Source organism: Lithobates pipiens, unplaced genomic scaffold, assembly GCF_037356315.1.
Source record: "Lithobates pipiens isolate NorthernLeopardFrog02 unplaced genomic scaffold, aLitPip1_a1.2 Scaffold_28, whole genome shotgun sequence".
Classification (NCBI taxonomy): Eukaryota; Metazoa; Chordata; class Amphibia; order Anura; family Ranidae; genus Lithobates; species Lithobates pipiens.
Window position 1 is genome coordinate 53,393,948 of NW_027507789.1, and position 22,713 is coordinate 53,416,660.

Genomic DNA, 22,713 nt, shown 5'->3' on the forward strand with positions numbered 1-22,713 from the left:
TGAACATCGTGGATGTTTTGTTTCATCTTTTCCAAATCATGATTGCACACCATGATCTCACTGATCAGGATTTGTGCACTTGCACTGCTGAAATTAGATTCTTCTTCCACAACATCCACATCACCTAAAAATAAAAAAACACACCATGTATTATAAATATGCAGACATCCATCTATTACCTAAAGCTGTGGTCTCAGACACTAACCTGTCGTCAACACCATTTCTACCACTTCACCCAGCACTTCCTGAACATCTGCATCCACATCTTCAGGGTGTGAGAGCAGGACCTCAATTTTTCCGACAACAAAATCAGATCAGACTATTTCCGATCATTTGTAGAGAATTCTGATTGGACAAAGTTCCATGCATGCTCAGATCAAATTACGAGACAAAAGCTATTGGCTACTAGCCTCAATGTAGTCCCATCACAACGAACGAACGTCACCACGTTCCGAACGATCGGATTTTCGGACAATTTTGTCCGACCGTGTGTATGGAACACCAGTTTCGGACAAAATCCGTTGGAAAAAATCGTACGGATTTTGTTGTCGGAATGTCCGACCGTATGTACGGGGGCTAACAAGGGTGTTATGGTGTCCCTCACTAGTGCTCCTGCTTCTAGATGTGTAAACAGCTGCTAAGTGTCCTCTCCTGACACTGAATAAAGTTGTCATTTCATTATAGTTTCAAACACATCTAGACAACAATGTAATCAACTTATTTTAATCAAAATAGGCATGAACAACTGTAGTTAACGTGCATGTGCCAAAAATGGCGTATTAGTGGTCGAACAAACGATGTTTAATACGAACAATCCCTATGTCCACGAGCCTCAAACTTGGCATTTTAAATTGTACAACAGTAAATGGACCAGCACAAAAGTAATAATAATAATAATAATAACACACGACAAAAACTTACTTTTTGCAGCACTTTCCCGATCTTTCTATACTGATCTTGCTCCCTCATTTTCAGGTCTGACCAGCGTTTGCTCAATTGATCCTTGGATCATCGTACCCCGAAATTCCTGTCCAGACTTCTGACAACTTTAGCCATGATCTTGGCCTTTCTCACATTAGGGTTTCTGTACGGCCCATGATTCCCTGTCAATGCCATCTGTCCCCAGTGCCACCTATCAGTGCCAACTGTCCCCAGTGCCATGTATAAGTGCCATCTGTCATCAGTGCCACAGCAGCGTCACGTGTCATCAGTGCCACATATTAATGCCATCTGTCATGAGTGTAACGTGTCATCAGTGCCACGTATTAGTGCCATCTGTCTCAGGGCCACGTATTAGTGCGATCTGTCATCAGTGCCACGTATTAGTGCTGTCATTAATGCCACGTATTAGTGCCATCTGTCATCAGTGCCACATATTAGTGCCACCTGTCATCAGTGTCACCAGTACCATGTATTAGTGCCATCTGTCATCAGTGCCATGTGCCATCTGTCATCAGTGCCACATCAGTGTCATGTGTCATTGTCCTGGTGCTCCAGGGCCTTCAAATAGGTAGTCAACAAGTTAGATGTATAATTTATGCTCCTAGAACACCTGACGGTGCTCCCTGTATGTTGGGCCTCTCTATGTGGCTAGGCTGTGAAAAAGTCCCACACATGTGGTATCGTAATACTCAAGAGGAGTAGCAGAATGTAATTTGGGGTGTCATTTGTGGTATACACATGCCATGTGAGAGAAATAACCTATTACAATGACAATTTTATGGGAATTTTTTTTAAAAAAATCTTCATTTTGCAAAGAATTGTGGGAAAAAAACGACAGCATCAAAAACCTCACCATGCATCTTACTAAATGCCTTGGAATGTCTACTTTCAAAAAAGTTTTGGGGGGTATTTGTACTTTCCTGGCTTGTTCAGGTTGCAAGAAATTAGTACTTCAGGTGTGATCAATTTTTTATGATTTGCACCACAGCTTGTAGACTCTCTAACTTTCACACAGACCAAATAATATCCACTGATTTGGGTTATTTTTACCAAAGATATGTAGCAGTATAAATTGTGGACAAAATTTATGAAGAAAAATTAATAATTTGCAAAATTTATTTTTAATAGCGCAAAAAATAAAAAACCCAGACGTGATCAAATACTATCAAAAGAAAGCTCTATTTGTATGAAAAAAAGGACAAAAAAGTAATTTGGGTACAGTATTACATGACTGAGTAATTGTCATTCAAAGTGTGAGAGCACTGAAAGCTGAAAACTGGTCTGGTCACGAGGGGGGTTTAAGTGCCCAGTTGTCAAGTGGTTAAGATGTTCACCATCTCTTCAAAGGACATATTTGAGGCCTTATATCTCCTCCTGGATCTGGAACTGCCTTGCTCCGGGCTTTCGTAGTTGCTTATAACCGCACACACCTGCTGTGTCTGTGCCATGTGCTCTCCCACTGCCCGGAAAGAGAAGAGGCGGGGGATATACTAGAAAGAAGCACAGGGGCGGAGTTTCACGCATGCACAGTGTATATAAAGCTTAACACGCAGGCGATGTAATGGACGTACATACAATCTGTGAGTGGAGGATCATTATCGCCGATCATTCAAACAAAGGTACAATTGTAACTTGGGGCATCAGTGGTTAGTGTCCTATACTGCTTATAGATTGAGGTCTATATTGGGACAAGATTAGGAGAGTTTAGCCTGACATTATGGTTTGTCTTGTGTTGTGTCTTGCAGATAAAATGGTTGATAAATTTACAGCCCCAGATTTTCTTCCAGACTGAATTGAAAAATACAGACAGCTGCCATGTATTGCAAGTGCTATGCAGGGACTATTCAAACAAGCTAAAGAGGAAGGCAGCAATGGAGAAACTGTTGTAATTAGTGAAGCCTGTGTATCCCCATCACCTATTTGAAGGCCAAAATCAGTAGCCTGAGGAGCACATATAATAGGGAGCACAAGAAAGTCCAGGATTCCCAGAGATCCGGAGCATCAGCAAATGACGTATAGGTCCCCAGGCTGTGGTACTACTACAGCCTGCATTTTTTGTCCAATCAGATGGAACCCAGGTCATCGCTCTCAGCACTTCCTTCAACATCAGTTGAGGCTCCTGAGGTCCAACCTGGGCCTTCCACCCAAGAAGATGTGGAGGAGCCCAGCTTGACCCAGGTATAGCAATGTTGTCAAAAATTTAATGATGTTAACTAGATGTTATTGATCACAAATTTCGGATTTAACAAAGTGGTTTACATATCAATAGACAGTAGTAGCCAAAAAGGATTCAGGCAAGAATGAAAAATGCTGGGGTCAGAATGATAGTCTTTTCTATTTGTTAACATTCAATTTGCAACAGTCATGAGCTCAAAATTGGGTGTGACTGGTGACCAAAAACCTAAAACTATGTACCATTTTCATACAAAGGAAAGTCTCAGCCAGGAGGAAGCCGTGGCTTGCAGCATGAACGAACCGCTAGTTCCTCCCCTCCGTCCTCCAACCAAAAGGACCAGGATGGCAAGGAACCTGGAGAAGGCCATGGCTGCTTTCCTTCGACATGTTACTGTGGCAATTAGAAAGGCTCCTGATGGCTAGGAGGCATTTGGATGTGTCACAGCAAATAAATTAAAACAGACGGAGGAGGCCCAATTCACTATATGTGAGGAGATAATTCTGAAGGCCCTAAACAAGGGAACGAGAGGCAAACTCATCCGTCAAACACACCTCTGTGAGTTGGACCAACAACACAACCACCCCTCCCACCACAGCAGCATGGAAGGAAGTGTTGAGAGTGATGGCCTGGGTTCGGTGTGGTCTGGCAAAAAAAAAGCAGGCTGCTGGAAGACCACAGCCTCGGGACATATATGTCATCTACTGCTGCTCCTGATCTCTCAGAGTCCTGGACCGTATTGTGCTTCCTATTAAATGGACTCCTCAGGTTACCAATTTGGACAGTCAAATAATTGATGTCTGCCCTGGGGTACAAAGGCTTCACCAATTCCAACTGTTTCTCCATCGTTGCCTTCCTCTTTATTTTGTTATGACCTTGTGCTCCCTATTAAATAAAAAAAAAAATATTTTGAAAAATACTTGGCTATGTGTTTTACTTAAAAAAAGGACAGTTTGTTTGTGAGTAGGCAGGTACATTTCAAAAATACAATGTCAAATTAACAAGGGACACCAACATAGTTGTATCTTTGAGGTTAAAAAATACAAGATAATAATGGTGTTGTGGTAACTTGACACATAAAACAAAAAACAAAACAAATTATTCTGGAGATCACTAGTAAAAAAAAAAAAAAAGTTATTTTGGAGGTCACTAGTAAAAAAATATATATTATTTTGGAGATCACTAGAAAAAAATATATTATTCTGGAGATCACTAGAAAAAAAACACAAGAACATATAACTCTGGAGATCACAAAAAAATAAAAAATAAAAAATTATCCTGAAGATCACTAGAAAAAAAGAAATACGTTTGTCAGAACTCTGTGAATATCAGCAACAAATCAGTTTCATTATTATACCATTATAAAAAAAGAAGAGAATGCGATGCATTGAGAGAGTTCATAATTTGCCCCGTCATGAATGTGATATCTCCATTATAAACGTTAATTTTACAAGACCGAGTGCTTCCAGCTCGTCCTTGATTCCGAGCATGCGTGTTTATACTTTGGACTTTTGTCCGACGGACTTGTGTACACACGATCGGAAAGTCCAACAACAAACATTTGTTAGCGGAAAATTTGAGAACAGCCAACATTTGTTGGCAGAAAGTCCGACAACAAATGTCTGATGGAGCATTGGAGCATACACACTAGGGATGCACCGATACCACTTTTTTGACACCGAGTACTAGTACCGATACATGACATCATGTACTCGCCGATACCAATTACCAATACCTGATTTTGGTCATGTGACCATTTTTTCAAAAAATTATGAAAAATTACACACTTTCGCCATAATATGAGGGATTGAAACGCAGTCAAAAGACATTATGAAAGAAACACATGTTTATTTGCTGGTCACAAAGCTGTTAAAGTGCAAATTGCACAGAACATGTTATATAAAAATACTAGAAAGCAAGCAAGCAACAGTTAGAAACAGAGAAGAGCACTCACCTGCCGCCATGAGGTGACATGGTATAAGGAGGATGCTCGCCATGTGGGGCAGCCATGTAGCAGACGCAGCAGCAGCAACAGCAGCAGCAGCAGCAGCAGCAGCAGCAGCAGCAAAACACGTCATGAGGGAAACAGCACTCACAGGCGTGTGGAAAGGGGCGTGTGGAGAGGCTGCAACCTTATCCAGTTCCCGAGCTCTGCCCAAGCTGACCTCACTTCTGGTATCGGTGCATTTTCAGGAGTATTGATACCCCTGGAAATGCCAAGTATCGGCACCGATATCGCTATCTGTACAACCCTAATACACATAGTCGGACTTACCGCCAGCAAGCTCACATCCAACATTTCCAACAAATCCAATCATGTGTACGCGCCATTACACACTTCAGATGACTAAAATACAATTAAAACTAAAATGGAATTTTATTCAAAAGACTATGACTAAAACTAAATCGGAATTTGATGTCAAAATTAACAGTGGTCTAAGACACTCTTCAGAATTCTGAAGTACCTGCACACAACAGGCCATAAACTCATATACCTGTTGCAGACATCTGCATGAATCTGGGGCCTGCACTGAGTGTGGAAGTGCAGTGAGACCAGAATTTCCACACAGACACTCTGCCCTCAGTGCAACTGTGCTTCCTCCCCACCGCTGCACCTGTCAGACAGCACATCAGCAGGGAGCTTTGTACCTGGGGGTGGAGTCTGATGGGGATTTATAAACACTAGTTCCCTATCAGGTCTGTTCCTCTTGTGATTGGCAGCAGACAGAGGGTGGATCATTAGCCAAGACAGATTGTCCGCTGCCTGCTGTCGGTACCAGAAAAGGAACACTATATCATTTTAAATATTCAATTTATTACAAATATATTCCAAAATTAAAAATTAGTACAGGATAAAGACAAGAAATCTGAGCTCTCGTTGATCTAGCCACACAATGCATATAACATATTGAATTCCTATTACTGCTAAATCAGAAAGGTTGACGTTTCGCTTTATGCTTCCTCAGGACCTTATTTTCTAGACTGTAAGTAGAGGGATTCTGTGTAAAAGAAAAAGGAGGGAAACATCATGTTCCAAAAGTAAATATGAAATGCAGCAAAACATTTTATATATATATATATATATATATATATATATATATATATATATGTAGTATGGAGAACAATGTACTAGGAGTGCCCTCACAGATCAGAGAGAGCCCTCATATACGTAACATGCCTTGCGCTATCCAGAGGTGCCCAGATCAGCGATATCATCCCTAGATCAATCAGCCAATAGACGAAAATGCCCCATTCTATAAGGGGGGGAAAAAAAAAAAATCAGCCTCCAAGAAATAAACATAATAAACAGTAGCTTCCAATCATAACCATTAGGGATGCACCGAATGGGTTTTTTGGTGCCGAAACCGATACCAAAAATGAAAAATACACTAGGCCGAAAACCAAAACCGAAACAGCATCGATACCGAAAATGACTGTTTTTAAAAAATATTTTTATACAGGAGATAGTCAGAGACTGGGGACATGGTACAGGATATGGTCAGAGACTGGGGACATGGTACAGGAGGTGGTCAGAGACTGCGGACATGGTACAGGAGGTGGTCAGAGACAGGGGACATGGTACAGGAGATGGTCAGAGACTGGGGACATGGTAGAGGAGGTGGTCAGAGACTGGGGACATGGTACAGGAGGTGGTCAGAGACTGGGGACATGGTACAGGAGGTGGTCAGAGACTGGGGACATGGTACAGGAGATGGTCAGAGACTGGGGACATGGTAGAGGAGATGGTCAGAGACTGGGGACATGGTACAGGAGGTGGTCAGAGACTGCGGACATGGTACAGGAGATGGTCAGAGACAGAGAACATGGTACAGGAGGTGGTCAGAGACTGCGGACATGGTACAGGAGGTGGTCAGAGACTGCGGACATGGTACAGGAGATGGTCAGAGACTGCGGACATGGTACAGGAGATGGTCAGAGACAGAGAACATGGTACAGGAGATGGTCAGAGACTGGCGACATGGTACAGGAGGTGGTCAGAGACTGGCGACATGATAAAAGAGATAAGTGCAGCCAGTGTTGCCCCCAGTGATGCAGCCAGCGATGTCCCCCAGTGATGCAGCCAGCGATGCCCACCAGTAATGCAGCCAGCGATGCCCCCCAGTGATGCAGCCAGCGATGCCCCCAGTGACGCAGCCAGCTATGCCCCCCAGTGATGCAGCCAGTGATGCAGCCAGCGATGCCCCTGTGCAGCGAAGAGAGCTGTCTGGTTGAATAGAGCGCCGGGAACATCACAGCTTTAATTTCAATAGCTGTGTGTTCCCCGTCGCGCGCCGTCACACACAGCCCCTCCTCCTTGTCCAGGCACTTTGATAGACAGATCACCCGTCCAATCTGGACAGGTGATCTGTCTATCAAAGTTTCCTCTCTATTCAACCAGACGGCGACGGCTCTCCTGCGCTATACACCCCCCATCATGGGCGGCACCAGGGGCGGGGGCGGAGTTCCGCCCCAGGCCCCGCCCCATTTTCGGCTCAATTATCGGCCGATATGTTTCGGCGGGCAAAATTTCGGTGCATCCCTAATAACCATAGTAATACACTACTTACTGGGCAGGAACAGAGTTATTAAACTGGGATAAGGGTCAATCATCAGTATACAGTACCAATCAATCTGGCTAGCAATCCAATTAACTCCTATAACAAGTACAAAATACATGAGGTGAATGGTATAGCACAGGGATATGCAATTAGTGGACGTCCAGCTGTTGCAGAACTACAAGTCCCATGAGGCATAGCAAAACCCTGACAGCCACAAGCATGACACCCAGAGGCATGATGGGACTTGTAGTTTAGCAACAGTTGAAGGTCCGCTAATTGCATATCTCTGGTATAACAGATGGCAACATCTTAAATCTAACCATAGGGGTCACTACCTTGATGGTATTCTGATGAGTCAATGGTGAAGTGGCTTATTGGAACCCAAGATATCCTCCACAGAGAAAACAGTGGATAGACTAAAATCTAAAGATAGAAATCACACTATATTATCAAGAAAATAGTAATAATCACCAATCAGTTGGTTGCAAATTAGAAAAGCTGTCCAATTTATGAACAACATTCAGTTGCAAACTTACCAATAGGCCAGTGTCAGGATTGACATCAATTACCATGTGATTGCACAGCCACAGATATAATCAACATTTACTGGCAACAACGTCAGCAACAAAATCTAAAAAGTAAATATAAGCACATTATTTGTATAGTGTTCTTATAAAGCAGTTCCACCATATTCCAGTGTATGCATGTGCACTTATCTTTTTATGCACTTTTGTTTTGCACCCTTTCAAAAATCTGTGTTGGATGTGCAAATGTGGACATTTGTATAAACTATGTTTAACTTAGTAACAGCACTTGGTTAGGCCGCGTACACACGCGGGGACTGTTCGCCCAACTTTGTCCGTCAAACAGTTTCAGCTGACAGTCCGCTCAAAATTAGCATGGACGGACTTGCCCACACACGACGAACGAACAGTCCGCTGAAACCGTGCGCGATGACGTGAACGGCACGTACGACGGGACTAGAAAACGACGTCCTATACACTGCAATGCAAACTTCGGCGTGTAAATCCTTTCTGAGCATGCGCGGAACTTAGTTTGACGAACAAGCCTACACACGAGGGGACTGTTCGCTGAAACAAAGTTTCAGCGGACAGTTTTTCGGAATCTCCGAAAAACCTTGTTCAGCAGACTGTCCGCTGAAACTGTCCGCTGAAAGCCCACACACGAGCGGACTGTCCGCCGAAACACTGTTCAGCGGACAAAGTTGAGCGAACAGTCCCCGCGTGTGTACGCGGCCTTACAGATTTTGGTGGGATATTGTTGTTTGTTACTTTTGATACATTGACACACATAATTGTTGTTCTTAGCCATCTAATTCATTAGTGCACTGACAGCTGGGCTTATGTTTGTGGAAATTGGAAAATCGAATAAAAATAGAATTGTTTTATGTTGTTTGGGGGTACTTGTAGCACACCATCTTTATTTTAATAGGATATAAACATACTGGGGTTGATTTTCTAAAACTGGAGAGTACAGAATCCGGTGCAGTTCTGCATAGAAGCCAATCAACTTCCATTTTTTTTTTTGTTGAAGCTTAATTAAACTGAAGTATGAAGTTGTTGATTGGCTACCATGCACCGCTTCACCAGATTTTGCACTCTCCATTTTTAGTAAATTAACCCTACTGTTTTATCATTGGGTTTAGCACTATAGCGCAGAGAGGGTCTTGATTTGTTTTTTTGAGTTTTCCAGCCTCTTAGCCCTTGTACACACGATCAGACATTCCGACAACAAAATTCGTCGGATTTTGTCAGAAACTTGTGTTGCATACACACGGTCGGACAAAGTTGTCGGAAAATCCGATCGTACGTAACGTGACAACGTTATTTAGTTTCCGACGGGACTACATTCAGGCTAGTAGCCAATAGCTTTGGTCTTGGAATTTGATCTGAGCATGCGTGGCACTTTGTCCGATCGAAATTCTCTACACACTATCAGACAAAGTCCGATCGGATCATGTTGTCGGAAAGTTTTATAGCCCAGCTCTAAAACTTTGTCCGTCAGATATTCCGACGGAAACAGTCGGATGGAGCCCACACACAGTCGGATTATCCGACAACACGGTCTGATCGGACATTTTCCGTCGGAATGTCCGACCGTGTGTACAAGAGCTTAGAGCCCATAGCGGTTTGTTTTGGCTGCAGAAGAGCAGGTGGTTCTAGGCAACAACTAGTTCACATTGACTGTATTAGTGTCAACTGTGGAAAGCATTTTTTAAGATGACAAAACGATGATTTGTGCCAAAGATTTGTGGCTTAATAAAATACAGGGGGGATAAAAAAAATAAAAAATCTGCAGCTTCCGCTACAATATGTGCATCCTCATCGTTTTTCCTCCATTTCATTCTCCTACAGGTTTGGAGACTCCAGCTCTTATTCATGAACAGAGTCAGGAAGTGGATAGGAAGCATAGCTTTTCTGACCCTTAAAAAGCGAAGGAGTGCAGAAATCTTTCAGAATTCAGATATAGTGGCAGAAAAAGCTGCTTTTGTCAGATAGGCCGCATGGTGCATGCCTGAGAAGGATCTAGCGTCAAATGTGTAGTTTATTGTATATACATTGGATGTGGATGTAAGCATTTGTCCATAGAACTGATAAAATAGATTATCACAAGGATCTAGAGTCAGAAGAGGGGAGTGGTGTCATAATAGGACATATTGGGCTACAGCAAACTTAGCTATCACCCTGAGTGGTGTTCTGTTTCCTATCAGCAGAACACGTTATTTGGCCCTTGAGTCCAAGCTCTTTTGTGCATGCGATTCATGATTCACCATTGCTTAAGTGAGGGGATCCCCAGTGGGGTGCTCATGGAACGGGATTCAAAAAGGAATGGAGTTTCATGTGCCTGGCATGCAGGAGTCACTATAACCCAGGGGGGCTGACCGTGTTCCTGTGGCTGTGTCTCTGTAAAAGAAGGCAGCAGGAAGAACAGTTAAATGTACTATGTGCGTTTTCGCCAGGAAGTGTGTCAGCCAGGCGGCATGTTGTGATTTTGTATGGATGAGGGGGGCGTGGTGCTAAATTTAAAATTAGGTAAAAATTACATATGGTGTCAAAAACATCTTAGACCATTAACAACAGGGAGTAACGCAATAATAATAATAACACAATTATGAAATAACTCCCCATTCCTCTGTCTATATATCTGAAAGGGTCTTCAAGGTCTGGGAACCATAAAAATGGACCATGGCCCTGGACCTGCATAGAACTCTATATATAACTACACACAATTCACTTCATACCAAGGTAAGGGTCTAATGCAGGATCCAGTGTCCAAAGCTAAAATTACTGGAAGTCCCTAAAGTGTGTGCCTAAGGTACAACACTAAGGCTTACTGATCTAGAAACTGTTAGATAGTCTAGAATCTAGGGCAATTGGCAGTCAGATTTTGATAGAAGTATCAGAAGAAAAAATAAACTTCTCCAAAAGAGACAAGGTCCATCCCCTAAGGACACTAGAAAAAAAACTGGAGTCTCATGAAGTGGATGGGGTTATATGAGGGTTTTTGCCCATGTCTAATCACCTGAAAGTAGCCTGCATAAACCCTTGGTCTATGAAAGCAAGCCATGTCCCATACAGTACAATTAAGATGCATTTTCTCTTTTTGCAATATTGCTGTGCTATTCAAATGGCATTTATCTTAACCGGTTCATAATCAGCTCCTGTACATGTACGTTGGCAGAATGGCACGGCTGGCCAAATTAAGGTACCTATACATTTCTTTGAATTTCCCGCCGTGCGCAGCCGCCGGCGACGCGCGCCTGCCGAGAGCTCCGTTACCGTGGTCGCGGGTCCCGCAGACTTGATACCCGCGATTGTGTCACCGAGCTCAAGAACGGGGAGATGCCAATGTAAACAGCATTTCCCCGTTCTGCCTAATGAGAGGACACTGATTGTCTGCTCCCTGTCATCAGGAGCAGCGATCAGTGTGGTGTCACACAGCCACGCCCCCATACAGTTAGAAACACGCCCCTAGGAACACTTAACCCCTTCACTGCCAGTGATATTTTTACAGTAGGCAATGCAATTTTATAGCATCGATCGCTGTATTAATGTCAATGGTCCCAAAAATGTGTCCAAAAATTGTCCGATGTGTCCGTCAAAATGTTGCAGTCACGATAAAAATCGCTGATTGCCATTACTAGTAAAAAAAGCCATAAAACTATCCCCTATTTTGTAGACGCTATACCTTTTGCGCAAACCAATCCAATAAACGCTTATTTCCAAAAATATGTAGAAGAATACGTATCGGCCTAAACTGAGGGAAAACTTTTTTTTATATATATTTTTTTTTGGGGGGGGGGGGGTATTTATTATAGCAAAAAATAAAAAATAATGCGTTTTTTCAAAATTGTTTTTTTTTTGGCTTATAGCACAAAAAATAAAAACCGCAGAGGGGATCACATACCACCAAAAGAAAGCTCTATTTGTGGGGAAAAAAGGACGTCAATTTTGTTTGGGAGCCACGTCGCACAACCGCGCAATTGTCAGTTAAAGCGACGCAGTGCCGAATCGCAAAAAACACTCTGGTCAGGAAGGGGGTAAATCCTTCCGGGGCTGAAGTGGTTAAGTGAATCTGCAGAAATGTTTTAACACTGGCTATGGTGCATTTAAAAAAATAAAAAATGCATGTCTTTCATTCAGTGAAACTGCTGCCACCTTTATTCTGGGGATGGGGCAAAATCAAATGTTCTTCCATTTCCTCTACTCTATAGGTTGAACATTATTAACCACTTGAGATCCGCGCTATTGCTAAATGACGGCATTAGCGCGGACCTACTTTTCCGGGACTACGTCTATTGACGTCGTTCCCGTGCACGAGCGGCCTGCGCGCCCCCTGAGGGGCGTGCGCGGCGCGCTCTGTGATCGGCGAGTCCATGAGACCCGCCTGATCACCGATCCGTGCAAGGGGTCGATCCCGACCCCTGACAGCTGATCAGGTGATAGAACGGAGCCGGTAATCGGCTAGTATTCCTCCTCGCGCTGACAGCGCGAGGAGAAAAAAAAAAAGCCGATCGCCGGCGGCCGTGATCGGGACATCAGTCCCGATCACGGCCAGCAATTCAAGCGACCATCTGCCTCCTGCCAGTGCCCACCTGCCCCCCGCAGTGCCATCCTGAATAAAAGTAAGTTCCCCCCCTTCAGTGCCACCCAGCAGTGCCCATAGTGCCACCCAGCAGTGCCCATAGTGCCACCCAGCAGTGCCCACAGTGCCACCCAGCAGTGCCACCCACAGTGCCCACTATCTGCCTTAAAGGTGCTTCACCCCAGTGCCGCCCATCCGTGCCCAGCAGTGCCGCCTATCAGTGCCACCTATCAGTGCCCATCAGTGCCCATCCGTGCCGCCCATCCGTGCCATCTTATCTGTGCCCATCTTTGCCCATCAGTGCCGCCTTATCTGTGCCCATCGGTGCCGCCTTATCTGTGCCTATTAGTGCCGCCTTAATTATGCCTATCAGTGCAGCCTATCAGTGCCCACCAATGCAGCCCATCAGTGCCCACCAATGCAGCCTATCAGTGCCGCCTAATCAGCGCACTTCAATGAAGGAGAAAAATGACCCGTTTGCAAAATTTTAGAACAAACTATTAAAACATGATTTATTTATTTTTATTTTTTTGCATCTTTTTTTGTTTGTTTAGCAAAAAATAAAACTCCGAGCTGTAACTAAATACCACCAAAAAAAAGCTCTATTTGTGGGAAAAAAAATGATAAAAATTTCATTTGGGTACAGTGTTGTATGCCCGCGCAATTGTCATTCAAAGTGCATCAGCGCTGAAAGCTGAAAATTGGTCTGGGACTGAGGGGGGTTTAAGTGCCCAGTAAGCAAGTGGTTAATTAAAAAAAAATAGAATGCTTTGGGAAAACACTGCATTGTGGCCACTAGATGGAGATGGACATCAAAGAAAATAAATATTGATCCTCAGCTGCATCTAGTGCGGTATTTTCCCAAAGCACTGTATTTTCTTAAAATTAATACAGTAATATTTGACCTACAGAGGAACTAGGAGAACATTTAATGTTCCTCATTTTGGACAGAACAAATGTACCAGCAGTTTGCTCTATGACTAGCTATGCACATTTGTTTTTTTAAATGCATCCTTCAGACTTTTTTTTTTAAATAGAATGTATTGTGTCTTTACACAAACTGTAGTGAGCTTTATCCTTTATCACAGTATTAAAGCAGAGCTCCATCCAAATAGGGAAGCTCCGCTTGTTTGCCTCCTCCCTCCCCTCCGCTGCCACATTTGGCACCTTTCGGTTTTGACAAAGCCAGGTACCCGCTCCCACTTCCAGCTGACTTTGTCAATGGCTCGGGGGCACGGGAAGGAGGAAGGGGGCCGAACTTCCCACTGGGTTTGCCGTGGCAAAGTGCAGTGTGCATCGCACATGTGCAGTAGGGAACCGGCTGTGAAGGCTGCAAGGCTTCACTGCTGGTTTCCCTTAGCCGAGATGGCAGCGGCAGCACCCGAGAGCCAATTGAAAAATCAGCTCAGGTGAGAACACTACTGGATTTGTGGACAGGTAATTGACCTAATATTAAGTCAGCAGCTACAGTATTTGTAGCTGATAACTTTTAATTTTTTTCTAAAGGAGCCTGGAGTTTTTTGTTTTAAGGTGGTTCTAAAGGCTAAATGTTTTTTTACCTTCATGCAGTCTATGCATGAGGGAAAAAACCTGTGTGCGGCAGCCCCCCCCTACTTACCTGAGCTCCCTCTTGATCCAATGATGTGCACAATAGCATCAGATCTCGGAGGACTCTCCCTTCTCATTAGCTCCCCCTGCTGTCAACCACCCCCAATGAGGCAACGAGGGGAGAGAGGAGACGGGGCTGAGCTGGGGGTCCGTGTCTGAATGGACATGCAGAACAGTGGCTTGGGAGTGCGCTTGCCTGGGTGCCCCCATTGCTCCTGCAGGTGCCAGTGTGGGACCTGAGAAGAGGAGGATCATGGCTGCTCTGTGCAAAACCACTGCAAAGAGCAGTTAAGTATGACATGTTTGGTATTTACAAAAAATAAATAAGTTTTACCTTTAATATCACTTTAACCTTTCTGATTATTTCTTATGTATATATTGTGATATTCTGTGTTCTTGCAGGAATTCAACTTTTGTTGAAAAAAAACACATTGCCCTCTGGGTGATCTATGTACATGGCAGTGATTTTAACAAAATGAGATGCAGAATCCTAACTTGTGTGATTCTGAAGAAAGAGTGATTTGTGTCCATGTGCAAAGTGAATGTGAATAGGAGTGACTTTATAATTACCAATCAGCTGCTGCACTTGCAGGGATCTAATGAGGAAATTGGCAAGGTCTGAATCTCTTTAGACGAGATTTCTCTTTGGGAGTATTTCACCAAAAATGACATTTTTGTTGCCGATGCCCAAAATCTGACTTGTATCTTAGTGCAGGCTTTTGGGAAAATCAGTAAGCCAATCACACAAGCAGGAAATTAAATTTCTCTGAGGCGTTCTGTACACCATCTGTGTACAGAACATCTCCAGTTTGCCATATTGCATTTCACAGAAAATTACGGCTCTGAATATTGAAAGCAAAAGATAATTTTTAATAACATTCAATTACAAGATGACTTGTGTAGCAATTGCATATGCTGTATTCGTTTTTTTATTTGCTATTTGTTCCCATGAAAGTGGAGTTACCCTTTAAAAAATATGTTCACTTTTAGTAGCATGTTACACCCTTATCTGGAATGTAAAATGTAACACCTTACTAATACAGGACCTCGGCTCACCCCCCGATGACAGCGGGCATAGGTTCTTCTCCCAACAACCACTGTCACAATTTGAAAACAGCACAGCTGTGCGGGACTCCACCCAAACAGCCGCGTTATTCACTCACAGGAATTGGAACTGCAAGTCTTGTAGTATCTATGAACGACTAGCGTGCTGATAAGCATGCTTGTAGTTCATTCACTCTGACTACTGCTCAGGAACTGTCTGCCTGTACAGAGGAATGGGCAGAGCTCTAGAGAGTATGTACAGGAGCCTGACATTTCACTGAGAGAAATGCAATGCTCTGTAAGCTCCTGTAAAAAAAAAATGCACATTTTGTTTCTGCAAACAGAAGTGCATTTACTATTTCTTTTTTTTTTTTGGAAAGGTGAAGTTAGGCTTTAAGTCTTGAGTTATATGGCAGGACTTGTCTAATGTGGCAGCTAGTTAATGTTACAATGGTAAATCCCATTGCATCATGTTTTGTACTTAAAGTGGTACTTAAAGAGGAGGTCCAACCTGGTTGAAAAAATCTGTAGATTCAAATACTGTAGATGCTGACTTTTAATATTAGGACACTTAGCTGTCCAGGGAACCCACGATGTCGGCACCCCAGGCGATCTTGGGATCGGCTCCTGGGTGCTGCTGCCACCATTCCTGGTAAGGGAACCCGGTAGTGAAGCCTTTCTGCTTCACAGCGGGTTCCCTACTGCCCATACTTATTGGCCCAGTGGTGGGGGAAGTGGGCCAAAACTCTGGGAGATCAGGCCGTGGCCCATTTCCGGAATGGGGAAGGGGACCTGCCAAAAACAGGTCCCTCCCCGAAAGGTGGCAAATGTGGCACCGGAGGTGGGGAGGAAGCGTATAAGCGAGAGTTACACTTTTAAGTTTTAATGTAGTGAAATCTGAATTAAGCACTATATTACCAAAAGTATTGGAACGCCTGCGTTTATACTCACATGAACTTTAATGGCATCCCAATCAGGGGGTTGTGTGCCTAACAAGTGTTTATGTGTGTACTGTGCTCTGTTGGAATAAAAAAAAAAACACTACCCTATGTTGTCAAAAGTATTGGTACACCTGCCTTTACATGCACATGAACTTTAACCCCTTCAGCCCCAGAAGATTCTCCCCCCCCCCCCCCCCCTCTTAATGACCAGGCCATTTTTTACGATACGGAACTGCACAGTTTTAACTGACAATTGCGCATTGGATCACCTCTGCGGTTTTAATTTTTTGTGCTATAGACAAATTTTGAAAGTAAAAAAAAAATGGGATTTTGTGCTCACCGTAAAATCCTTTTCTCTGAAGTTCATTGACGGACACAGCTCCTTTAATTCTTGATCTTAAGGTTATCACGTCACTTCAGGAGAGGACTAGGCAGAACATGTAACACATGTAAAAACAGCAAGACTGTACAGCACTGCCCAGGGGGTGGTCCCTCTGGCTATAGCCCCTGACCCTGCTTCCTGCAGCTCAGTTCATCAAAAAGCAATACAAACATAAATAGGAGGGGTGGGTGCTGTGTCTGTCAATGAACTTCAGAGAAAAGGATTTTACGGTCAGTACAAAAATCCCATTTTCTCTTTCATTCATTGACGGACACAGCACCTTTAATTCTTGACCTTAGGGACATCCCCAAGCAGTGTCAAAAAATGAGGGGTGGAAACAGAAAAACATAACTTCACTCACAACAAAGGGAACACCTTAAGAGAGGAGTCACCATCTTAAACGGCCACCATTAAAACCAGCGGCCAACTTGTGCATCAAAAGATGCATTCACAACAAACTAGTAACTTAAAGAAAGTGTAATTGCAACCTTACACAGACGCCTGCAAAACCTTGCGGCCAAAGCAAGATGCGCTTACGTCAACTTTGTAGAATTTAGTGAAAGTGTGTACGGATGACCAAATCGCCGCCTTACACACCTGGGAGACAGACGTTTGATGTCGGAAAGTCCAGGAGGTCCCAATTGCTCTGGTGGAATGAGCCGTGACAGGAAAAGGGGGCACCCGCCCCTTTAAGGCATAGGCCTGAACCATGATCTGTCTAGTTCATCATCATGAGATAATGGTGGGCGAGAAATGGTGGACAACGAGACCGCCAGACCTTTTTTTGGACCAGCCACCAAGACAAACAGAGAGTCTGACTTCCGGAAGAGAGCTGTAGCAGACAGATACACCACGTCCAGGGAATGTAAATCAACCTCTTTTGGGTGTGTCAGCTTAGGACATAGGGAAGGTAACACATGTCCTCATTTAGATGGAATGCCAAAGCCACCTTTGGAAGAAAAGAGGTCTGCGGACGTAGCACCGTCTTATCCTTGTGGATGACCAGGTAGGGAGACTTGCATGACAAGGCCGCCAACTCAGAAACCCCCCTGGCAGATGTAATAGCCACTAGAAAAACTACTTTCTGAGAGAGTGTTAACAAGGGAATCTCCCTAATGTTCTCAAACGGCATTTTCTGAAGCGCTGATAGCACCATATTCAGATCCCAAGGAGGTAGCTAGGGGTGCAACAGATCAAAAAAACTCAGGGATCGGATCGTTCCTCGGATCAGAGTCACGGATCGGATCATTTTTCGGATCAGCAAATAATAATTGAATTTGCAAAAACCTGTGAAAATTCCACCACCACAATCTCCGCACTGTAATATCCACTCCTTGCTGCAAAAACAGCAGGATCCTGGAAACTGAATAAGTGTGTGGACACCACCCCATCTCCTCACACGTGGAAATGTAAACCTTCCATGTACGATGGTAAATCTTCCGAGAAGTAGACTTCCGTGCCCTCAGCATAGTGGAAATTACTGAGTCTGACAGACCTCAGTCCTTTAGCACCTGGTTTTCAACAGCCATGCCGTTAAAACCAGTGACAGTATAGCAGGATGAAGCATTGGACCTTGTGCCAGAAGGTCCTCTCGCAGCGGTAGCCACCAAGGAACATCCGCCACCAGTCGTACTAGGTCGGCGTACCAAGGATGCTGAGGTCAGTCTGGGGCAATCACAATTACTGGAATATTCTCAGCCTCCACTCTGCGCAGCAGACGTGGTAGAAGCTTGAGTGTGGGGGGGGGGGGGCATAAATCAGCCGATAATGCCCCCATGGAGCCACCAACGCGTCTGATGCATCCGTCCAGGGGTCTCTTGGCTTGGACACAAAACTCTGCACCTTCTGATTCAGCCGAGAGGTCCACATCTGGTGTGCCCCACCTTAGGCAAAGGAGCCTGAATACCTCCGGATGCAACGACCATTCCCCTGGGTACAGCATCTGATGACTTAGGTAGTCCGCCTGCCAGTTTTCTATGTCCGGGATATATATAGTCGACAGGGCCGGCACGTGTCGCTCTTCCCACTGGAGGATGTGAGCGACCACCAGTGCTGCAGCTGAGCTCCTTGTTAGCTGACGTACACCACCGCCGTGGCTTTGTCTGACTGGACCCTGATCGGACGCCCCTGTAACCTCATTGACCATGTGGAGAGGCAAAGTCTGATTGCCCGAAGCTCGAGCACAGTTGGGATTCTTCCTGCGATCAAATGCCTTGGGCCGACTATACTCCCAGAACTCTCCCCCAACCGATCAGGGTGGCTTCCATTGTGATCACCATCCAATTGAGAGGAAGGAACGATCTCTCCCAGACCGAAGGGCTGGAGACCTCAGCCACTAGAGAAGGGAATTCCTGACTAACTGGCTCACCTGAATTTGACAATCCAGGGATAATGGAGATTTGTTCCATTTTGACAAAATCTCCTTCTGCAAGACTCGAGTGTGAAATTAAGCATACGGTACCACTTCAAAAATGGTTACCATGAGGCCCAGAACTCGCATGCAGAAGCACAGCAACGACCACCTGCGGTTCATCAACATCTTCACCGCAGCTTGAAGAGTCTGCAGCTTGTCTGAAGGGAGAAAAACTGTCGCTTCTGAGGAGTCCAACAGCAAGCCCAGGTACTCCAGGCGTTGAGTCGGCCCTAGCACTGACTTCTTTAGGTTCAGCAACTAACCAATCTCCCGGAGAGTCTGCATGGTGATCACTACATCCTCCCTTAATTTTGAGACGGAAGCTGATCTCAGAAGGAGGTAGTCTAGGTAACCCACGATTGCGATCCCACATTGCCTTAACAGCGCCAAAATTGGAGCTAACAATTTGGTAGACTCTGGGTGCTGATACCAGGCCAAAAGGGAGAGCCACAAACTGCAAATCGCAGAAACCTCTGATGCCTGAGGCATATGGGTACATGTAAATACGCATCCTGGATATCCAGGATGGAGTGCAGCACTTTCACAAAGCTATTGAGGGCCTTCAAATCCAGGATTGGACGTACCCCTTCCTTTTTGGGAACTACAAACAGATTGAAGTAGAATCCCTGAAACCTTTTCAGCGTCGGTACAGGTACTATCACCCCGCCCAGTAGCAGGTCCCAAACTGCTCCGAACAGGGCTTCCTGACGAGCTGGAAGTAGAGGTAGGTTGAAGGGGAAAAAATCAGTTTGGTGGACAAGAAAGAAACTCTATCTTGTATCCCGATGAAACCAGTTTGTAAACCCACTGGTCGGACAGTAGAGAGGTCCTCCGGGCTGCAAACTCCCGAAGGCGACCCCCTACCCGAGAGTTGGGCGGGGGCGGTAACATTTTTGTTTGCAGACTTGTTTGGCTTGCAAAACCAGGGACGCTTTTGTCCTTCAGAAGGCGCCTTGTCGGACTGGGAACGCTTACCTGCTGACCTGGGCAGGCGAAAAAGCCCTTTCTGAGTGGAAAAAGGGGGCCCTTGCCTTTGGTGTGGCTTCTTACCCTTCCTGGACTGTGGGAGCAATGTGCTCTTCCCGCTGGTAACATTTTTAATAATGTCACCCAGCGAAGCTCCAAAAAGCCTCTCACCTTGGATGGGCAAATCCACCAGAGCTTTTTTAGATGCCTGGTCCCCAAACCAGCATTTCAGCCAAATCAGGCGCCGTAGCACCACTGCTGATACTGATGCTCTAGAGAGCAGGGGGACCATATCCAGGGCCGCATCACAGACATACTTAAGGCCATTCACCAACTGGTCTGCCAGCTCTACGCAGACTGGGGGAGACTGTTGCTTCTCCAATTCACTGTGCCACAGCTTTGCCCATTCAGTAAGCACCACACCAAGGCCGTGGCCAGCACAGGTCATAACGCTGACCAAACTACCGTAAACATGGACCGGGCCACTGCTTCGGCCCTCCTGTCAGCAGGACCCTTGAAGGCAGGAGTCCCTTCTACCGGAATCATGGTTACTTTATTTAACCTGGATACCGGGGGATCAACGACCGGAGCACACATCCATTTTTTCAGGAGGCTCTCCTCACAGGGGGGACTGAAAAAGCCTGCTGCGGACTTCCCCATTTTACCCCCCTTGCACCCGCATGCCGCTTCCACCCTGGCAACAAAGGTCTCCAGAACCGCCGACAAAGCGCCCATAGGCACTGCATTTTTTGCAGGTGGGCCGGTTGCAATAGCAGGGATGTCTGGGGAAGAAGCGCCAGCTTCTGACGCCATGCTGACCCTCACTCACCTGCCACAACTTAGGGACTTAAGGCAAGGTACACAAATCCCACCCTCCCAGCTGCTCAGACTGAGGGGCTCCTCCGCAGGACTCACCACCCTGGCCAAGTGCTGCAGTGTGCTGCCACTGCCCTGTTTCAGTCACAAAGTGCTCAGAGAGAAGACCCAGCACTAGAGATACAAGAAAATAGCCGCCGGCCGTCCTTTTACAAAAATCACCAAGAAAATGGTCACCGAACCTTCTAGAAAAAGGCTAACAGCCACACAGCATAAGACTACAGGAAAATGCCCGCGGCCTCACCTGAGGTAAATTTACTCAGGCACCTCACATCAGTTAAAAAGGGGCAGGAAAACAAAAACCAACCCTAACAGCCAGCGCAGCCCTGTCAAAGCTTGGAGCCCCCCCGGCCAGATACATACACCGCACCTCATGCCCAGACACACAGCGGCCCCAGCAGGGGGAGGAGGGAATGAGGGATAGGGAGAGAGGAAAGGGAGAGTGAGAGACCCCCTAGTCGACCTCCCAGGGAATGCCAAGCTGCTCTATCCTGCAGAGGCAGGGAGAGCCGTACTTACCCTTCCTGTCGGGATTGCTGGACGCGTTCTACCACAGACCCATCACCCGAGCAGTACGGGATGGCTACTGGCCCCGGTACACTGTGACACGGACAGCAGTAGCTCAGTCATGTGTGCCCCGGAGCATATAGCTCACTGGCTGCCCCTGGAGCAGAGGGGGCATGTTGTGGCCAAAACCAGCATGTCTGCTCAAGCTCAATGGCCAGGCTGGGGAGACTACAAGGATATATATTATCCAGCCTATCACTCAGCTGTCTGTTGACAGAAGATCACAGGATCAAAAATTGTACAAAGAATGAAAAAAAAACTCCAGGACCAATGGTCCCCTCAGGGAGCCAGGTCCTTCTCCTAAACTAGGCAGAAAAAAACTGAGCTGCAAGAAGCAGGGTGAGGGGTTAAAGCCAGAATGACCTCCCCCCTGGGCAGTGCTGTGCAGTCTTGCTGTTTTTACATGTATTACATGTTCTCCTTAGTCCCCTCCTGAAGTGGCGTGATAACCCTAAGGTCAAGAATTAAAGGAGCCGTTTCTGTCAGTGAACGAAAGAGAAACACTATTTTATACTTTTTGCTATAATAAATATTAAAAAAAAGACATTTCTTCATCAGTTTTGGCCGATACATATTTTTATACATATTTTTTGTAAAAAAAATCGCAATAAACATATATTGATTGCTTTGCGCAAAAGTTTTAGCATCTACAAAATAGGGAATATATTTATGGCATTTTTATTATTATTTTTTTTTTTTAATAGTAATGCCTTCAATCTGCGATTTTTAGCGGGACTGCGATATTGCAACGGACAGATCAGACACTTTTTTGGGACCACTGACATTTATACCGCGAACAGTGCTAATATAATGCACCGATTACTGTGTAAATGTCACTGGTAGGGAAGGAGTTAACACTAGGGGTTAAATGTGTTCCCTCGTATGTTTCTAACTGTGGGGGGGGTGGTGGGACTGACTAGAGGAGAAAGATTGCGGTTCCCGATTAGTAGGAACAGCAGAATGGGGATTTGTGTGTTTACATACACATATCCCCGTTCTGGCATTCATGCCCGCAATCGCAGGTGGCCAGCGGATGTCACGCGCATCGGGCCATCCACTGTGCAGCAGGCGCACCCCTTCTATTTCCCTTAAAGTGATTGTAAACCCTAGCAAAAAAAAAAAAAAAAAAAACCTGC

At 45.2% G+C, this 22,713-nt stretch overlaps 1 long non-coding RNA gene across 1 annotated transcript; it reads right to left on the reverse strand.

The window, feature by feature from the left end:
* Positions 1–4,941: 4,941 nt before the first annotated feature.
* Positions 4,942–16,538, reverse strand: LOC143935404 (uncharacterized). Its single transcript, XR_013263505.1, has 2 exons — positions 8,211–16,538; positions 4,942–8,097 (listed from the first exon to the last, which is right to left on the reverse strand). It is a non-coding gene; the product is annotated as an uncharacterized LOC143935404 (long non-coding RNA).
* Positions 16,539–22,713: the final 6,175 nt, after the last annotated feature.